At 36.3% G+C, this 18,992-nt stretch overlaps 1 long non-coding RNA gene across 1 annotated transcript; it reads right to left on the reverse strand.

Annotated features, from left to right (window-relative positions):
* Positions 1-14,170: 14,170 nt before the first annotated feature.
* On the reverse strand, positions 14,171-18,525 carry LOC140845453 (uncharacterized). Its single transcript, XR_012124214.1, has 3 exons — positions 18,479-18,525; positions 15,486-15,688; positions 14,171-14,980 (listed from the first exon to the last, which is right to left on the reverse strand). It is a non-coding gene; the product is annotated as an uncharacterized lncRNA (long non-coding RNA).
* Positions 18,526-18,992: the final 467 nt, after the last annotated feature.

The following is an 18,992-nucleotide window of genomic DNA, read 5'->3' on the forward strand; positions in this document are numbered from 1 at the left end:
TGAGCGTTTGCTTCCTCTCATCCTTGCCTTTATAAATGCCTATTTTGGGATTTTATCTCTGAATCATTGAAGTTAGGCAATCAGAAAAACCTGGCACGGATAGTCTTACTTCGTGTTTTCTCAAGAGAGTGTAACAGCTGCAACCTTTTGGATAAATAATGTTCATTTTCTAGCCATGAGTGGATTTTTGTAAACCCATGGAGTCCAGGGTAAATTATGCTTTAAAGGCTACCTCTATGTGACTTGCTCCTGTTATCCCTTCTAGCTCTGTGCCGCTCCTTTGAAGACTTCAAAGAGAACATGACTAGATGTAAAAACTACTTAAGGGCAGTCACAAATCCAAGGGCAGATTTTGCACAGATATTGATGAACCCACACAGTACACCAAACATCTGGCTTTTCTTCTTCCATATCCTTCCTCTGGAGTAGGGGGAGGGGGTATACAATTAGCATACATGATTTAATTTGCTCATTTTCACTCAGCAAATATTTTTGAGCAGCTATTATACACCAAGTAGGCTAGACCCTGTAACACTGTAGAAATACACCATTGAAATAAGACCAAAAAGTAGGACGTTATTTTTTAAAAGAGAAAAGAATTTAATAATGACATCTAAAGGTTTGAAAAATGTATCACAAATGGAAGAAGAAAGGAAGGTAGGAATGGAGGAGGGGACAGAAGGGGCCCGAGCTATTTCTTGCAATCATTTGGTTCTTACTACAACAGACCCAAAGAACTGATTCTGTTTCAAAGGTTTTGATTTTATTTCCCTTAGAAAACTGAATAAACGTCCCTCTACTTCTACTACTGGCTAATTTACATAAACTTAACATTTTGTCTGAAATAATCTCACGACAATGGTTACTTTTGTTTTTATAAATGAGAAACCTCCCCCATTATGCCATATGCATTTCCCAATGCATATCTTTTCTTTCTTAAGGAAAAAATATAAATTAAATAAAAAAAGACCAAGTGTTTGTTATCATTTTAAATGGAAGATTATGGAAAATCCTAACTGGGATTTGTGGGATTTCTACACTATTATTGCTGATTATGTTTGATTTCAATCCATCTTTACCTAAGGATTGCAAATACTCTAAGGAAGGGAACCCATCCATGTGAAAGAGGCATAATGATATTCGTGGAAGTTACAATTTAAGGGGGAAAAAAACCCACAAGCTAATCATGCAAGATTTTTTTCAAACACAGAATCAGTTCAATTGAAGAATCTGCTTTTTGTACCATTTCAGAGCCTAAATTTGCAAAGCATGTGTGCATGACCTAGCACCTGAGCTTACCATTAACAAACTGAGTCCCTAGATTTGGGTGCAATATTCAAAGTAAATTGGGAAGCTGTGAATGAAATTAATTTTAAATTCTGGATTTTAAGCTTATTTTCATGTCACTCGACAACACACAGGTAGGAGATAGTGAATTTTAAGAATATCCGAAGAGTCCAATGCAGCAGAGATACTGAGACAAATTAAGAATATCTTCCCTAGGTTGACATCTTCACGACAATTCAGAGAAAATACTTAAAGCTGGCATACTAATGTTTTAAGGAGTTCTAGGTTATATCATTTCTTGAACTATTACATTCAAAAGTTGGAGATTTAACAAAGTTCTATTTAATTAAGCCATGCACATAGGAAAATATAATTCTAATATTTTTTCCAGAAATATATAGCCGTGACAATTCTACATAAGGATATTTTGATTAAAGGATTTTTGTGAATTCTACTCCAGGAAACAAACATACACTTTTCTATTTTTTCCTCTTCTTTCTTCTCTTTTAAATTGTAATCGGTAAAATATAATGCCATAAAACACTACAATGTAATTCTATACTTTCAAAATAACATAAATACTTATTAACCTCTAATAAGCTTACTATTTATTACACAGTCCCAGAACTCCACTCATGACTGACTTCTCAAAAAGTCATGAAAACTGAAAAGTAATAGAAACATATACTGCATATTTTTAAAACTCAAAATGCATCCTGCTCATAACATTAAATATGTGTCCCTATGGATCCTGGCAAGTGGACCAAGACTTACTATATTTAAAAATAACCTACAAATCAAAGCTCCTGATGTTTAATTTGAAATAATAACAGCATGGATAGTGACTGATTTATTAAAATTTCAACCACTCATTTCAGGATGCTGCTGAGCAAGTTATTTTAGCCAGATTTCTCATTTAGATATTTTAAGATATTTTATCTCTGATATTTTAATCAAATGTCTCATTTAGTACAATTCTCTGTTTCTGCTTTGTACAGATGATATAAAATGCATAGAAAAAGATTACTTGAGGGAAAATTCAAAAGAAACCATTCTTTTATCCAGCATTTTCACAAAATAAGGGTAAGAAAACATAGATTTTGTTCACTGTTGCTAAGGAGTTTAATGATCTACAGGAACCACAGTGTAATATTTTCACCCCATCACACATTTTTATATAATGCTGGCTACTGTGGCTGTGTCTAGGTTGGTATCTAATCTACACGCTCTCTCTGAAGCAAAGCCTCTTCAAAGGATTCCTCCCTGCCATCCTCCTGTCGTGGTTAACTCCACTTCATCAGCCCTTCCCATCTTGTAGCTGTCCAGACAGAGCCTGGGTCTCCATTTTCCAAGGGGAGTTTGCAGTGAACTGTAATCTATCTTTCCATTGGCTACGTCTGTAAACGTTGGTGGGCTGGGTGGGTCCAAAAAAGAAAAGAGGATGTTTTCTTTTTCCACTGTTTAAGCCTCTTGTGAGTAATTCCCCACAGCTGTACATAAACACCCCCTTTCTGAGTAGGGGGGAAAGAGGTCTCAGAACAGAACAGCTCTGTTTATCAAATTAAAACAAATCATGGCAACAGCTCCTTACTTTAACCAAAAGGGAGACTCCTAGCCCCGATGTATTTTGTAGGGGGCTTAATTGTACTCTGGGGCTTCAGGCTAGACAGATCCTGAGTTCTTCTTTAAAGAGGAAAAATGATGAAGAGAAGAAAACATGTTTTAAATTGCTGCATGTAAACAAACTGGGATTCTTTTGCAGCTATTATGAGATTGTACAACAATTAAGTCGCTATAATTATAACCCCAAACAATGTTTGACTGGGCTGGCTGCCTAATCAGTGAAGTTGTATTTTCACAGCAGACTAAGCATATTATTGTTAAGATAAATGTTATTGGAAAAACAGCTCTAGAGAATACATTTCTGCCTACAGAGAATTAGTGGTCATTTTCAAAGATGCCAAGAAAATCAGTGCCCACCATTTAGAGGGTGTAAAGTAACACCTCTGGGATCAAATATAAAATATTAAGTTTGTTTGCAAATAACCTCTTGCTGTTAGTAGTTTTAAAATATCACTCGATAGAATTTTCTAGTTTTTAGATCCATTTTTTCTCCTAATCCAATGTAGTTGAGATGAAGGCTTAGTGATTTTGCAGGTTATATATGAGTAGTAGACTATGGAGTCTCAGACTCCTCTGCATAAGCCCATCATAGTCCTTATGATTACAGTAATTGATTGACTATCTGACTTCATGATTAGCTTATGAAGTTTATAAGAATGATTACCACACAATATCCAAAAGACAAGGAACAACAAATGCTGGTGAGGATGAGGAGAAAGGGGAACCCTCCTACACTGTTGGTGTGAATATAAATTAGTTCAACCATTGTGGAAAGCAATATGGAGGTTCCTCAAAAAACTAAAAATAGAAATACCATTTGATCCAGGAATCCCACTCCTAGGAATTTACCCAAAGAGAACAAGATCACAGATTCAAAAAGATATATGCTCCCCTATGTTTATCACAATGCTATTTACAATAGCCAAGATATGGAAGCAACCTAAGTGTCCATCAGTAGATGAATGGATTAAGGAGATGTGGTACATATACACAATGGAATATTATTTAGCCACAAGAAGAAAACAAATCCTACCATGTGCAACAACACAGATGGAGCTGGAGGATATTATGCTCAGTGAAATAAGCCAGGCGGAGAAAGACAAGTGCCCAATGATTTCACTTATTTGTGGAGTATAACAATAAAGCAAAACTGAAGGAACAAAACAGCAGCAGACTCACAGAACCCAAGAATGGACTAACAGTTACCAAAGGGAAAGGGACTGGGGAGGATGGGTGGGAAGGGAGGCATAAGGGGAATAAGGGGCATTATGATTAGCACACTCAATGTAGGTGGGGCAGGTGAAGGCAGTATAGTACAGAGAACACGAATAGTGACTCTATAGCATCTTACTATGGTAATGGGCAGTGACTGCAATGGGGTGGTGGTAAGACTTGATAATATGGGTGATGGCCTCATGTGAAACCTTCATAAGATTGAATATCAATGATACCTCAATAAAAAAAATTATTTCCTAAAATGATAAAAAGGAAAAAAAAAGAATAAATACCATGGCCTGCACTCTGTCTGGTTAAGGTGTGTGTGTATGTGTGTGTGTGTTTGGGGCAGACAATATAGATGGTGGTAAAGGTGAGCACCATCCTGATTGTATAATTATTTGTTCGAAGTATTGATTAATGGCTGAATTGAATTCAGAACATAAACAGATTGTGCTAATACTAACTCCATACATTTAAACCCAGGTGCATTTTGGAAAGGTCTTCCCCAAATGTTCCTACTCTCTGGAAAATTACCTTTGCTTAACAGGAGAGAGGGAAGAAGAAAAGACTTTATAAACTTACAATTCTCTAAGGCTACATTCTCATCTTTTTCAGCAGTTTTACTCAGCTTAAAAGCTTTCATCTTTCTACTTTAGAGTTCCTCAAACTTACCTGATGCTAAGAATTATCTTCAGTAAATCTTAAAAACACAGCTTCTCTGGCCTCAACCCAGCCTAAGGAATTAGAACAGAATCTCTGGGCAGGAGGCTTTACTGATGGAACTAAGTTTGAAAAACATTCTTCTAAACAATTTATGGCTAGCCAGGATATCAAGAGGGTCTTTATTATCTAGAATAATTCTCACTTTTTCCAGAGTCAAGTGGACAATTGTAATTAAGGTTTCTGTTTGTTCAATTTTTTAATGATCTATGTATAGCCTATGCTTCTGTTTTGTATCTTCACATTTATATTTTATCATTATCTTTTAATAGCATCATTAACTTCTAGAGGAAAAGGACTGAGCTTTATTTTTTCTCCACATTTAATCAACATTTATTTGTCCTGGCATGGTCAGACATGGGGGAAGGATGGAGTAATGGTGGTTAAGACATAGTTTCTGTGCACCTACAATTTGACAGGTAAGATTTTGTAAGGTAATACTATGCATTTCCTCCATGGTCGAGCACAGTACACCTCATATAACAGAGACTCAAACCCACTTGTTAAACAAATAAATGAATAAATAAGTAAATGAATTCAGACTTGAATGTATAATGCCCAAACATTATATAATCCAATGAGCTTCCCATGCGGCAGTTTTCTGGCAGTAAAAATGATTTTTGAGAAATAACAAACACAGTGGTAATTTAAATGTGCCTATGAGGTTACAGCTGATAAAGACTTTTCATTTGCACCATCTCATTGCTTCCTCACATAAATCCTCTGAGACAGAAATTGCAGATTTTATTATGAGTTTTATAGTATAGATGAGCAAATTGTACCTCAACAAGCTTAATTAACCTAGTTAGTCAGAGTTGACCTTAAAACAGAATTAAAACTATGGCTGGTATGAGATTGACCCTGGAATGCAAGACTCAACAGTGCATGGCAAACCCAAAGATAAACCTCAGGACACAGAGCACAACACTTACTAAATGGGTTATCATTTTAAACTACTTAACCACATTGACCCCATCTTCTCATTTAATCAACTAGGGTTGATAACCTCCACTTCACAAGATTGTTACAAACATTAAAAGAGCTGTTAGAATGCTTTTTGCAATTTTATATGAGAATTTTGGTTCAACTTCAAACTGAGATGAATGGCTTCACTTTTGAGTACATACTTCTGCCTAATGAATGGACACTCCCCACAAATTATCAGAGGCAAAATAAACTGGTGATTTAACCACAAGTGCTGGGATTGTTCTGGCTGTGTTTATATCCAGCTCTGCCACTTAACAACCGTGTGACCTGAGAAACTGTCAATCTGCCTGTGCCTGAATTATCTCATTGATTAAATGGACATTAGAAATACCATCTATTGTATGAAACACTTGAAGGGAATGATTGGTACTTACATATGAAATGGCCATATCTGCTACATGGTAAGCACTTAACAGGTAGATCATTGATATTGTTATTATTTTTCTTGTATAGATTAGGAGCTGTGAGCTGGAACTCCTCTTAAGGTTTATTTCATTTAGTATTTGGTAAAAAATATACTGAACACCTATTACACGCCAGCCTCTTCTCTAGATATGGGAGGTTCACTCTTGGACAAGACTATGGTCATCTTTTTTATTTTTTTCCACTACCCTAAAAATAAAGTGAAAAGGAACTTTCTCCATTCTGGATTTCGGAGGGTGCACATTTAGTCAGTGGAGGTAGAGGAGGGGGCCTTGTCAGCTGTGGGGTGCTGTGATTAACCTCTGGAAACTCAGAGATCAGCCAGGCCAGGACTCAACCGTGACAGTTCACACAGGTTAGAAGTTCACTTTTTCTTAATTGATTCCAGACTCTCATTATGGACAGTCGTCGTTGGTGGCGGGTTTTCGAGGCAGCCTGCTCTAGGTGTCACATCAGATAACAATGACTTCATTTTCCCCTTGGGTGTGCTCAAAAAACGGTGCTCGCTCAGGCTGCTCCTATTCTTCCTGGAGCAGTTTTCCTCACTCAGCAAATGACAAATCTAATACATTTACATTTGCCTAACTTGTTTATCTCAGGATGATGGAGTCAGCAGTTCTCTCCTAGTTACTGACCTTTTAAACACAGAAGATTCTATGTGGAAGTGGGATAGAGGTCATAGTGTTAATAAAATGGATGTAAATAGCCTAAAATAACACCTCTCTTCTACCTCTAAAGGTTACTGTAAGTATCAAGGAAGATAAAAGATGTTAAGTAATATTTCTCCCAATTAAACTTTCTTATTTTGAGAAAATTGTAAAATCACATTCAGTTGAAAGAAACAACACAGAGAGATCACAAGTACCCTTCACCTGATGTCTTCTTGTGGTGACACCTTGCAAACCCTAGCACAATATTATAACCAGGAAATTAACATTGATAAAATCCACCTATTTGATTTAGATTGTATCAGTTTTACCTACACTCATGAGTGTGTGAAAGCGTGCATGTACATTTAGCTCTATGCAACTTTATCACAGGGTAGGATCATGGATCTACCCCACGGTCAAGGTAGAGAACAATGCCATTACCATCACCTCAAGGATCCCTCATGTGATCTTTTATAACTACATACACCTCCCTCCTCAGCCACCACCCCCATATGGCATGAAACCCTGGCAATCACTGATCTATTCTCCATCTCTATAATTTTGTCATTTAAAGAATGTTATATAAATGCTTCATACAAATTGTCTGAAAGTATAAAGAAGTATAAAAAAATTATTTATAGTAATTTTACTAACTACAAGCCTATGTTATTTTTTTACACCAAACCATATTTTGTAGACAATTATAATTTTCTGTAAGCCATAGGTTTTATGATTGGTTTGTTGGGCCCACTGAAAAGGAAATAGTATTAAACAGTTGCTGGGAAATGGTTGGGGTTTCTGAAGATTTTCCTATGGGAAATAGCCTTGTTTTGACAAAACATTGCTAAGGAGAAACTGGAATCTATAAAACAGAGCTGTTTGCTCTTTCTGGAAGTTTTCATTATTAGCCTTGTACAAATAACCCAGTAGCTTTTCTCAAAGAGATACACAATTATCTAAAATGTGGTATACAGTATACCTTGACAGTCTCTGGAATCAAAGTTGGTATTTTACAAAGACCAGATGCAGCAAAATCTTTTCCCAGTAATTCTGAGACAGGTGTCCCTGAGAAAGAAGACTAAAACAATTGTTCTACTAAACTCAGCAAACAATAATTATTGTAATAATTATCATGAGACATTTTATTTGTAGTATATGTTGAATTAGAAGCATGTAACATAAAATACTTTATGTAATTCTCACAATAAATGTTCATGATTAGTTTTTATCCTATTTCATTGATGAGAATATTAAAGCTTGGAAAGCTTAAATTACTCTCTCAAAGTCCTATACCTTGTGAATGGCACAGCTGATATTCAAACAAGTCTATCAAGCTACAAAGCCCATGATTTTTTGGGAGAGTATGTATTTTACTCTATTTTATTTTTTATTTTATCTCCAATATTTGTATTTTGATATAATTCAAACTATTAGAAAAGTTGCAAGAATGTATGAGAAACAACAATATACCTGTTATCTGGGCTCATCAGTTGTTAAAAATGTACTGAATTTGATTTTTGTTGAAAACAGTTGTGTCAGTAATAGACGTTGTAGACATATTTCTTCAGTCCAGGATTTGAAGATTTAGTTTTCATTGTCTCTTTTAATCTCCTTTGTCCTAGAATAATACCCAAAGCCCATCTTCTTAGCCACTGAGGAGAGCTGCCAAGCACCTAGAGTGTCAATTTAGTGATGAAAGCAAATTAAAGACATTATAGGGTGGCAGTTATTCTCCATCCCTCCCGACGTGAACAAATACTAAATTTTCCCTTTCACAATGGTGGATGGTGAAACTGCGCATAGTCATTATGCAAGCTTTTTCTACAGTGCTGTACATTCAGATCATAAAATATGGACACAAACTTTACTCTATCCAAGGATCTAGAAGGCCTGAATTCTTGTAGCTTATAGAGTCTTTAATGAGCTCTTAAAATATGCATCTCAATTTGTCAGACTTCATGCAGCAGCAAAGGGTCGTCTGCAGAATACCTGGGACAATTAAATATCTTCATTTGGAATAGGTGGACTTGGGTTTGAATCTCAGATCCAGTGTCCTCCAGATAGGTGACACTAACCTTCACTTCTCTAGGGTCCCGTATCAGCATTTGTAAGATAGATTACCTGTATGTATGTTACAAGGCTTTTACATGAATGCAGTACAAGTGATAGGCATCAGCAAAATGCTGTGGCACTAGCAGGCACTGGATATGTATGACGTATTCTGATGTAGGCTATGCTGAAAATATATCCATGCCTATTTTATATCTATAACTACTTTTCCACTGGGAGTTCCCTTTATTTTTCCGGAGAAAATTAAGTCTTAGCAATCCTTCCTGGTTTTGATGGCCTTATCTGCGGTTAGATATGGAGTGCCCTGAGAGATGGCGCGACACACACATGCACACAAGACCTTTACCCTTCATCTCTATGCTGGATTAGCGCTAGAATTACGGCTTATCAGGCATCCCACTTGTGGTTAGAAAACTGTCCTTTGGCTTGACCACAAGCTGATTTTCTCATTCCATGGTTTGCTGTGGTTTCTATGTGCCACATTCACTCCCGGGAAAACTATGTCAATACTCTATATTGTATAATAAACTCCTGAGATCAGTTTCTCCTCCTCACCCTTGTAGCTCAACTCTCCCAAAGTGATCGTTATCTTCTATGGGAATCAGCATCTATATGTTGCCAATTTTTTCCTATTCGCTATTACACAATGACAGAAAGAAAAGCCATTTGTGTATCATGGTTTCATTTGTTCTTTCTTTAAAACTTTTATGAAGCCCTGTGTCTTTTTTTTCCCATTTGTTTTATATTCTCTATTTTATTTGTTTCTGCTTGGATATGTATTATGTCCCTCCTTCTACTCACTTTGGTTTTCATTTGTTCTTTTTCTAGTTTCTTTAGTTGTGAGTTTAGACTGTTTCTTCAGGATTGTTCTTATTTCATGAATTAAGCCTCTGTGTACTTCCTCTTAGATCTGCTTTTGCAGCATCCCACATATTTTGAACTATTGTATTTCTGTTTTTATTTGTCTCCATGTGTGGTTTGAGTTTCCCTTTGATTTGTTTGTTGATCCGTTATTTAGAAGCATGTTGTTTAGCCTCCATGTGTTTGTGGGTTTTTTGTTTTCTTCATGTAGCTGATTTCTAGTTTCATACCATTGTGGTCTAAGAAGCTTGATACAATTTCAATCTTTTTTAATTTACTGAGGCTTTTTTAGTGGTTTATATGTAATCTATTCTGGAGAATGCTCCATGTGCACTTGAGAAAAATGTGTATCCTGCTGCTTTGGGGTGAAATGTTCTGTATATAACTGTTAGATCCATCTGGTCTAATGTGTCATTCAACTATTCTGTTTCCTTATTTATTTTCTGTTCATTTCTGTTCCTTCTGTTCATCCATATCTGTTGATGATATGTTCATTGATATAACTGGGGTTTTAAAATCCCCTATGATTGTGTTGCTATTTCCTTCATTAGGTCTGTTAGTATTTTTTTTAATATACTGAGGTGTTCCTAAGTTGGATGCATAGATATTTATAATGGTTATATCCTCTTGTTGGACTGATCCCTTTATCATTATGTAATGCCCTTTTTGTCTCTTGTTATGTTCTTTGTTTGGAAGTCTATTTTATCTGATGTAAGTACTGATACTCCTGCTTTTTTCTCCCTTTTATTTGCATGAAATATCTTTTTCCATCCCTTCACTTTCAATCTACATATGTCTTTAGGTCTGAAATGAGTCTCTTATAGGCAGCATATAGACGGGTCTTGTTTCTTTATCCATATCTATGGCTTTTGATTAGTGCATTCAGTACATTTATATTTAAGGTAACTGTTGATAGGTATGTACTTATTGCCATTTTATTAATTGTTTTCTCATTGTTTTTATAATTCCTCTCTGTTCCTTTCTTCCTCTTTTATATTCTGCTCTTGTTATTTGATGATTTTCTTCAGTGTTATGCTTGGATTTCTTTTTTTTTTTTAATTCTTTGTGTATTTATTATAGGCTTTAGGTTTGTGGTTACCGTAAGACTCATTGATAGTTTCCTAAATATGTAACAGTCTATGTTAAGTCAATGGCCACTCTATTTTGAACACAATCTAAAAGTATTACTTTTTTATTTTTCCTTTTCCACACTTTATGTATAAGATGTCATAATCTACATTTTTTGTATGTATCCCTTGACTGATTTTGGATATCGTTGTTTTACTACTTTTTTTGTAACTTCATACTTGCTTAGTAAGTAATTGATCCACTCCCTTTACTATAGGTTTATTTTTGCTGATGAAGAATATTTAGGCTTAAGAACATTTCCATCTACAGAAGTCCCTTTAACATATTATGTGAGGCTGGTTTAGTGGTGATGAATTCTTTTAATTTTCATTTATGTGGGAAACTTAATCTCTCTTTCAATTCTGAATGATAGCATTGCTGAGTAGAGTATTCTTGGTTATAGGTTCTTCCCTTTCAATACATTAACTATTTTGTGCCATTCCCTTCTGGCCTATAAAGTTTCTGTTGAGAAATCTGCTGATAGCCTTATGGAGTTTCCCTTGTAGGTAACTGCCTCTCTCTACTGCTTTTAAGAGTCTTTATCTTTCATCTTTGCCATTTTAATTGCTATATGTTTTGGTGTGTCCTTCCTGGGGTTCTTTTTGTTAGAGGCTGTCTGTGCTTCCAAGACCTAGATGTCTATTTTCCCCCCAGATTGTGGAAGTTTTCAGCAATTATTTCTTCAAAGAGACTTTTTATTCCTTTGTCTCTTCTCTTCTCCTTATGGGACCCCTATTATGTAAATACTTTTGTTTGAAGTTGTCACACAGCTCTCTTAGCATCTTCTCATTTTTAGAAATTCTTTTTTCTCTCTGTTCCTCAGCTTGGTTGTCTTCCTATTCTTTATATTCCATCGCATTGATTCTTTGTTTTACTTCCAGCAGTCTACTATTCATTCCTTTCATTGTATTTTTCATTTCAGTTATTGTATTCTTCAGCTCTGAGTGGCTCTTTTTCAAATTTTCTCCTTGTTGAAGTTCTCACGAACATCACCAATTCATTTCCTGAGGTCAATGAGCGTCTTTATGACTGTTACTTTGAAATATTTATCAAGGAGATTGGTGATCTCCATTTCATTTAGCCTTTTGTTCTCATGTCTTATCTTGTTCTTTTGCTTGGAACATATTTCTCTGCCTCTTTTTTGTCTGGGTGTCTGTGTTTCTTCCTTTGTATTAGATAGTTCTGCTATGCCTCCTGGTCTAGAAAGTAATGGCTTTATGAAGAGTATGTACCATGGTGCCCAGAAGCTCAAGGCTCTTTGCTCACTAGTGCCTCATTCTCCTATGTGGTGAAGCCTTTGTTGCTGTTCTGTGAAGCTCTATTTCAATCATTATGTAAGGAACTTTAGATACTATGATCGTATCTTGGATATGATCGTAAGCTGATAGTTTTACGCATCAACTTTATTAGGCTACGGGGTGCCCGGATACTTGGCCAAACATAATTCCGGGTGTTGGGGAAAGTATTTTTTAGATGAGATTAACATTTAAATCCATAGACTGAGGAAAGCAGATTACCCCCTTAATGTGAGTGGGTATCATCCACGAAGTTGAAGGCCAGAACAAAACAAAACAGATGACTTTTCCTAAGAGAGAATTCCTTCCATATGACTGCCTTTAAATTGGAACATAGGTTTTTCCCTGTCTTCAGATTTGAATTGAAACTAGCTCTTCCCTGGTCTAAAGCCCACCATCCTTTGTACTGGAGCTACTCCACTGGTTCTCCTAGCCTCAAGCCTTCTGATTTAGAGTGGGATACATCACTGGCTTACCTTGCAGGGTCTCCAGCTTACCAAATCACCCTGCAGATCTTGAAACTTATTAGCCTCTAGTCATGTGAGGTCATTTCGTATAATAAATCTATACACACATACATTATATTGGCTCTGCTCCCTGGAGAACTCTACTATAGATAGTTGATCTCATTTAATTGTCACTCTGACTTAATTATTCTTGGCCCTCCTCAACTTTGAGGACCCTCAATCTCAGTTACTTTGAGGTATTTACCTAAGATTCCTCTCCTGATAAACAACTGCTGTCTTTGCTGGGGATTGTCTGACTTCAGTGTCCATACCCTTTGCATAAAGGGAGATAAGTTGACAGAGGTTGTATAAGCATCTTCAATTCCACAGTACCAAGCCAGGTGAATTCCCTGCATTCACACACCATGTCAAGAAAGGGTACAAATTTTGAGGGATATCTAAGGTATTAAAGACTTCATTTCTGCAGCAAAAGCCATGATGTCAACTCTGGGCATTTGTTCGCCGCCCAGTGAATCATACCACCTTCAAAATGCTATTCATTTCAGTAAAGCAAACTTCAGTTATCACAACAGTGTTATAATTAATGTTTATCATCATTTTTAATGACTTTAGAAAAGCATGTTTACATTTTTTGATGATGTTTAGAATTCCAAATATCTGCAACTCCATCCTAGCTTTCTTGGCTTGGAAAACCACTACTTTTCCTTGAAACATTTACTGCCCAGATCTAAATGCCTGCCTAGACCAATTAAGACTAGTATCTGTTCACTTTAACACATTTATCAGGCAATTTATCACAATGATTACTATTGTCTCTCCCCAGTTAGACACATAAGAGCATTTTACTGATCTTTACTGACATAGCAGTCTTTTTTGGAAAGAGTGTTTGCTGAATGGCATATATTTGATTGGAATATAGTTAAGAACAAATATAGTCAAGCATGTTCTAAGATAGATGTAAGTAGCATTCACCAAATCCAGTAATTTTTGCCAGATTTACAAACAGCCAACAGAATTTATGTGTTCTATATATCTCCTTTGAAACTGGTAAAGACATTTTAAGTACTGTTAGCTGTATTTGTTAAATATGCAGGTTATAGGTTATTACAAATCATAATATATCAGTTTCCTCAGATCTATAATACGATAATATACAACAGAGTGATAAATATGAGTTTATCCTGAAACTCGTTTGGGTTGAGGTCAAAATGTTTGGAGGAAGACATTTCATTGCATTTAGCTGAGAAAACAAAGGCAGAAATGTGACTGCTGAGAGGGAGGGGGATGAGGGAAAGATATCATTTCTGAAAAATGAAAGGAAAGGAAAAGTAAGACAATTTGCCAGGGAAATGAAAATCAAAAACAGGCAAAGTTGGCTGTTGCTATTTTGTTGTTCTTTAAGAGAAACTGAGATTTTAGGAAACAAGGAAAATGCAGTAAATCAACAGATAAGCTTATTTTGTTGGGAGTGGAAAGACACCTCTTTTAAGTTCTTATAAACTGCTTTGGGGAGGTAGAGGCTTCCTGTAAACTACTTGAAGCACAAACCTTTCAAAAATTCAGCAGGGAAGGAGGACAAATGCAGCAGACTGCTCAGAGAAGGGAATTGTCTTGTATTGAAACCTTTCATATCATAAAGAACTATACATCTTAACCTCAAAGATCCCCCAGCATCACGATATGCTGTGTAAATCATGAAGTACTTTTATATACAGTACTGCAGGGAATCAAGAATATACCTAGTAGGAGAGTAAATACATTTATGTATATCTAAAGGGCATATGGGCAGGGGAGGGAGCATCGGTTCTTGCATCACTCGTTGTTGTTAACAACACCCCAAAAAATGTACTCATAAAATAGTCAACTCAATCACCATTTGAGAAATACACAGATTTATATATGTATAAATATATATATACACAAATATTTATATATTATGTATGATATATAATATCTATAACATATAAGCATATGCTATAAATAAACACATAATGTATTTATAAGTATACTTTTATGTTATATATTACAGTTTAGTTACTCATTTCTCAGCCTCCTTTGTAGCCTGATGGAGCCCATGGAACATTTTTTGCAACTTCCAGGTCAGTTGCTTCAAGCATGTTGCTTGCCCTCCGCTTGTCCTCTTCTTGATCTCCCTGTGTGTCGAAACTTAAAGCAGGATCCGGTGTTGGCCTGGTTCCGCTGATGGCCTGCAGAGCAGTGGCTTGGCCAGCCTGGACCACTCATTTCTACACTGTTACACGAAAGAGAAAGAAGTGAGTTTCTATCTTATTTAAGCCAGTGTGTTTTGGACCTGTTTGTTAGAGGAATATAGTCTATATTCTAACTAATAAAAACATCTTCCCACCTGTCAAATATTAAAATTGAATTTAAAAAGCAAAAACATCCAGTGTAGAATGGTTAGAGAGGAGCGTTTTAAAAAGAAAAAAAGCAAAAACATCCTTAAATTGCAGAAAGAACTCATGCCTAAAATTAACTTTTAGTGCTTTTCTAAGTAAACATTCCATTAGTCCATTTCCTTACCACTTATTACAGCAGCCCCCCTTATCTGTGGGGGATACACCCCAAGACCCCCCAGTGGATGCCTAAAACCACAGATAGTACTAAACCCTATATATTATGTTTTTTCCTATACATATAAACCTAGAATAAAGCCTAATTTATAAGTTAAAAGTAAGAGATTAACAATAACATACTAGAATAGAACAATTATAACAATAAACTGTAATATAACTTACATGAATGTGGTCTCTTTTTCAAAATATCTTATTGTAGTATACTCAGCCTTCCTCCTGTGATGATGTGGGATGATAAAATGTCTACATGATGCGATGAAGAGAGGTGACTGGATAGGCTAGTAATACAGGGTTAGGCTAGTATCAACCTTCTGATGATACGTCAGAAGGAGGATCATCTTCTTCAGGATCTCAATTGACCCTGGCTAAGTGAAACCAAAGAAAGAAAACCACAGATAAGGGGAGGCTACTGTGTAATAGGAAAGTATGCTCTAAAGTTTCAGAGTCCAACAGACCTACATTCAAATGTCAATCTTCACAGTGTAATGAGAATATTATTTAGTACCATCTATGTGTTGGAAACTGGGTTTAGCAGTGGGTATTTGATTTTGCTTAATCTTCAGAAACCTAATGAATTAGCTAGTATTCTCATTTTATAGTAAAATAGTATGAGGCTTAGAGGACCTCATGAGGCCACACTAGGTAAGATAGGGGAGGTGGGATTTTACTCTAGGTCATTCTAGCTTGGAAACCTGTACTGTATGGCTGCTTCATTACAGCTAGCTGAGCCATAGCTCAGGTTCCTTATCTATAAACTGGTGATAATATTTAGCTACTTAAGAGGTTGCTGTGAGCACTGGGTAAGTCTTCATGTGGTTCCCTTTCAGACCCTGACACATAGTGGGCACACAATAAATGCTGGGTGCCTTTCTTCCTCCCTTGATGGTCTGAGAGCTCTTAGAAGGAAGGAGCAATATTCCTTTCACCTTTGTATCCTGTAAAATATCTGGCAAGAAGGAGGTACTTAATAAATAGTAGGATAAGTCAGGAAAATGAGCAAAGCAGGTACAGAACTGGCAAATTAAAAATTGATAATAATAAGGGTCCAGTAAGATCAAGAAGGTGGATCTTTACTATATTCTAGGAAGTACAATAATTACTTCACATGTGTTTTCTCTTTTAATCCTCATGATAGCCCTATGAGGTTGGTTTTCCCAATTTCCCAACTGTACAGATGAAGCCCCAGAACCCAGAGAGATTAAGTAACTCTCTCACAGTCACACAGATGCTGGGCTATGTAGCTTCTACTTGAACTAAGCTTTATGTCCACAGCCCATCTCTCACTCTCTTCCCCATACCAAGCTACAGAAATCAAGAACCTATAAGCCAGCCTTAGCTCATAACACTGCTCGCTTGGGCTCCAGAATGCCCCCAAAAGCCTTGTTCTGCATGTTCAGTAGGGAAGATCACGGTCTGTAGACTCCAGGCGCTTCCCAGCTTGACCTCTCAATGTCCTGCAGTAGCCAGGTGGGCTGTAGCTCCGGCCTCTCCCCTCCAGGGAGAGCTCCTGGGTGGCCAAGCAAGGCCTGTGGGCTTGCACAGCTGCCTTCCGTGTCGCCGTCCAAAGCAGCTGGGCACGTGAGCTGCTCCAGCAGCCTGGAGTCAGATTGTGTAAACTGCCGTATGCTCCTGGCAGCTTGGGGACTAGCTGAGTCCCTTCAGGAAATGAAGGGAAAACTCCAAGTGAGCTTGACAAGAGCTGCTCTGGGGCAGGAAGCAACAGACACTTGACCCCACTGAATTTCCAACACAGTCCCTTTCAAAGGCACATGCTGTGTCTTAATCTTCTACAAATGCACAGTTTTGCCTGCCACAGTGCTTGTTGCCCAGTATATGCTTAATGAAATTTGGCTGAGTGAATGAATGACTACAGGAAGGAGATGCAATTCTGTTTGCTGTTGGTAGGGGCAATAACAAAGTAGATTTATCTGGGGGTCCTTTACCAAGTTCTTGGCACCCAGGGACATTCATCGCCTGCCTCTCTCCCTCACCTGCTTTGCCAGCACCCCACACTACACATTTCCCAACTCAAACTTCTTTTTCTTACCCTATAAAATTTACCACTTTTTGATCCATTAGGTCAAGACCTTTCTACAAAATAGCTACTTATTTGATCAGAATGAAATCGCCTTAGAAATAAACCAAGGGTTATATATTTGTACTAGGAACCTTCACACTTAAAAAAAATAGAACATATTTTAGTTAGAGAAATATTTAAAATTTGTTTGATCTAACCTCCAATATAGATAAAGGGAATAATTCAGTAATAGTTGGTAAAAAGAATCATCCATGAGAAAAGCTGTAGACTGAAACTTCAAATTTAGTTTTCTAAACTTTTGCTAGTGACTATATATTTTAAGAGTGATTTTATGTTTTATGTTTTGACTAAGTAATTATATATGTTTTAACTTTCATGACTAAGTGTATGTCATAAATTGTATATTTCATATGTACCCCAAAAAGAAATTATCTAACCCTAGGCATTTTTGTTTGATTTTAGAAATATGTAGAATCTTGTATGAAACTCTTTGAAACCTAATCAATGAAACCTAATGAAATTATTGAAACCCTAAGAGAGATTTTCCATTTTGACTTTAGATTTTTAAGTGTAGAATGGTTAAACTTATTTCACAACAGGTAAATGCTTGAAACTCAAGAAGATCAAGTATATCACAGATCTCTTTTAGATTTTAGTCTTGAAATGTCCCAGTGCCACCTGTCTACTCACTAAAAGTAACATTTAGTAGGAGACAACTATCTTTGTAAAGATTATGTTTTCAATACTTCTTTTAAAAATTCTGTTGGTCACACCTATGAATATGTGACAAATAGATAATAAGTAAAAAAAAAATCAGGAGCTAGATACTGAGGTGATATATTTGGGCAAAATACATGGGATTATATGTTACTCAATTTCTCATGTTGTCACAAGCTGGATAACAGGAAAATACTTATCGCAGTTAAATATCTTTACTGAAATGTATAAATTTGAGTCCACTCAATAGAATCAAATTCTATCCTGTAATCCAATAAAGGACATGTTGGAGCATACACGCAACAGATAATTATGTCTCAGGATACAGGTAAACAGAATACTATACTTTAAGGAATGTGGGTTATAAAGCAAGATGAACCTTGATTCCAATTCCATTTACCAATTTTTCTGACTTCAAGTGAGTCCACTTCTCTTTTTAGAGCAAAGGTCCCTCCTATTTAAATAGAGAAAAAAAATCTGTAAAGTTGTGAGGATGTGTATGTAAGAGGCCCAGCATACAGTCCTGCACATAGGTGCTCAATAAATAGTGGCAATCTGGATCAGTGGTTTTGTTACTGAAAAAGGTCACCATTGCCTAAACATTAAGTTGAAGAAATCCATACTTCCAGCAGATAGTAAAAGCGTATTTTGTATATATATATATATATATATAAAGGTGTCTTTGTGGGAACATAGATGTTTTAGTTTAAGAGAAAGATATGATATCTTGCAATAAGTAGAATGTGTATTTTTCTAAATAAACTAGGCATAGAGTTGATAAAAGAGAAGTATCCAGGAAAAAGGAAGGACATAAGAGTTAAGAGATGACTACCTTTGGCTGTATCATTGGGAACAGTCCATGTGCACAGACAAAAGTACAGAAATCACCATTCTAGCAATATGTGATTGCATCT

Source organism: Manis javanica, chromosome 2 (genome assembly GCF_040802235.1).
Source record: "Manis javanica isolate MJ-LG chromosome 2, MJ_LKY, whole genome shotgun sequence".
In the NCBI taxonomy this organism is placed as follows: domain Eukaryota; kingdom Metazoa; phylum Chordata; class Mammalia; order Pholidota; family Manidae; genus Manis; species Manis javanica.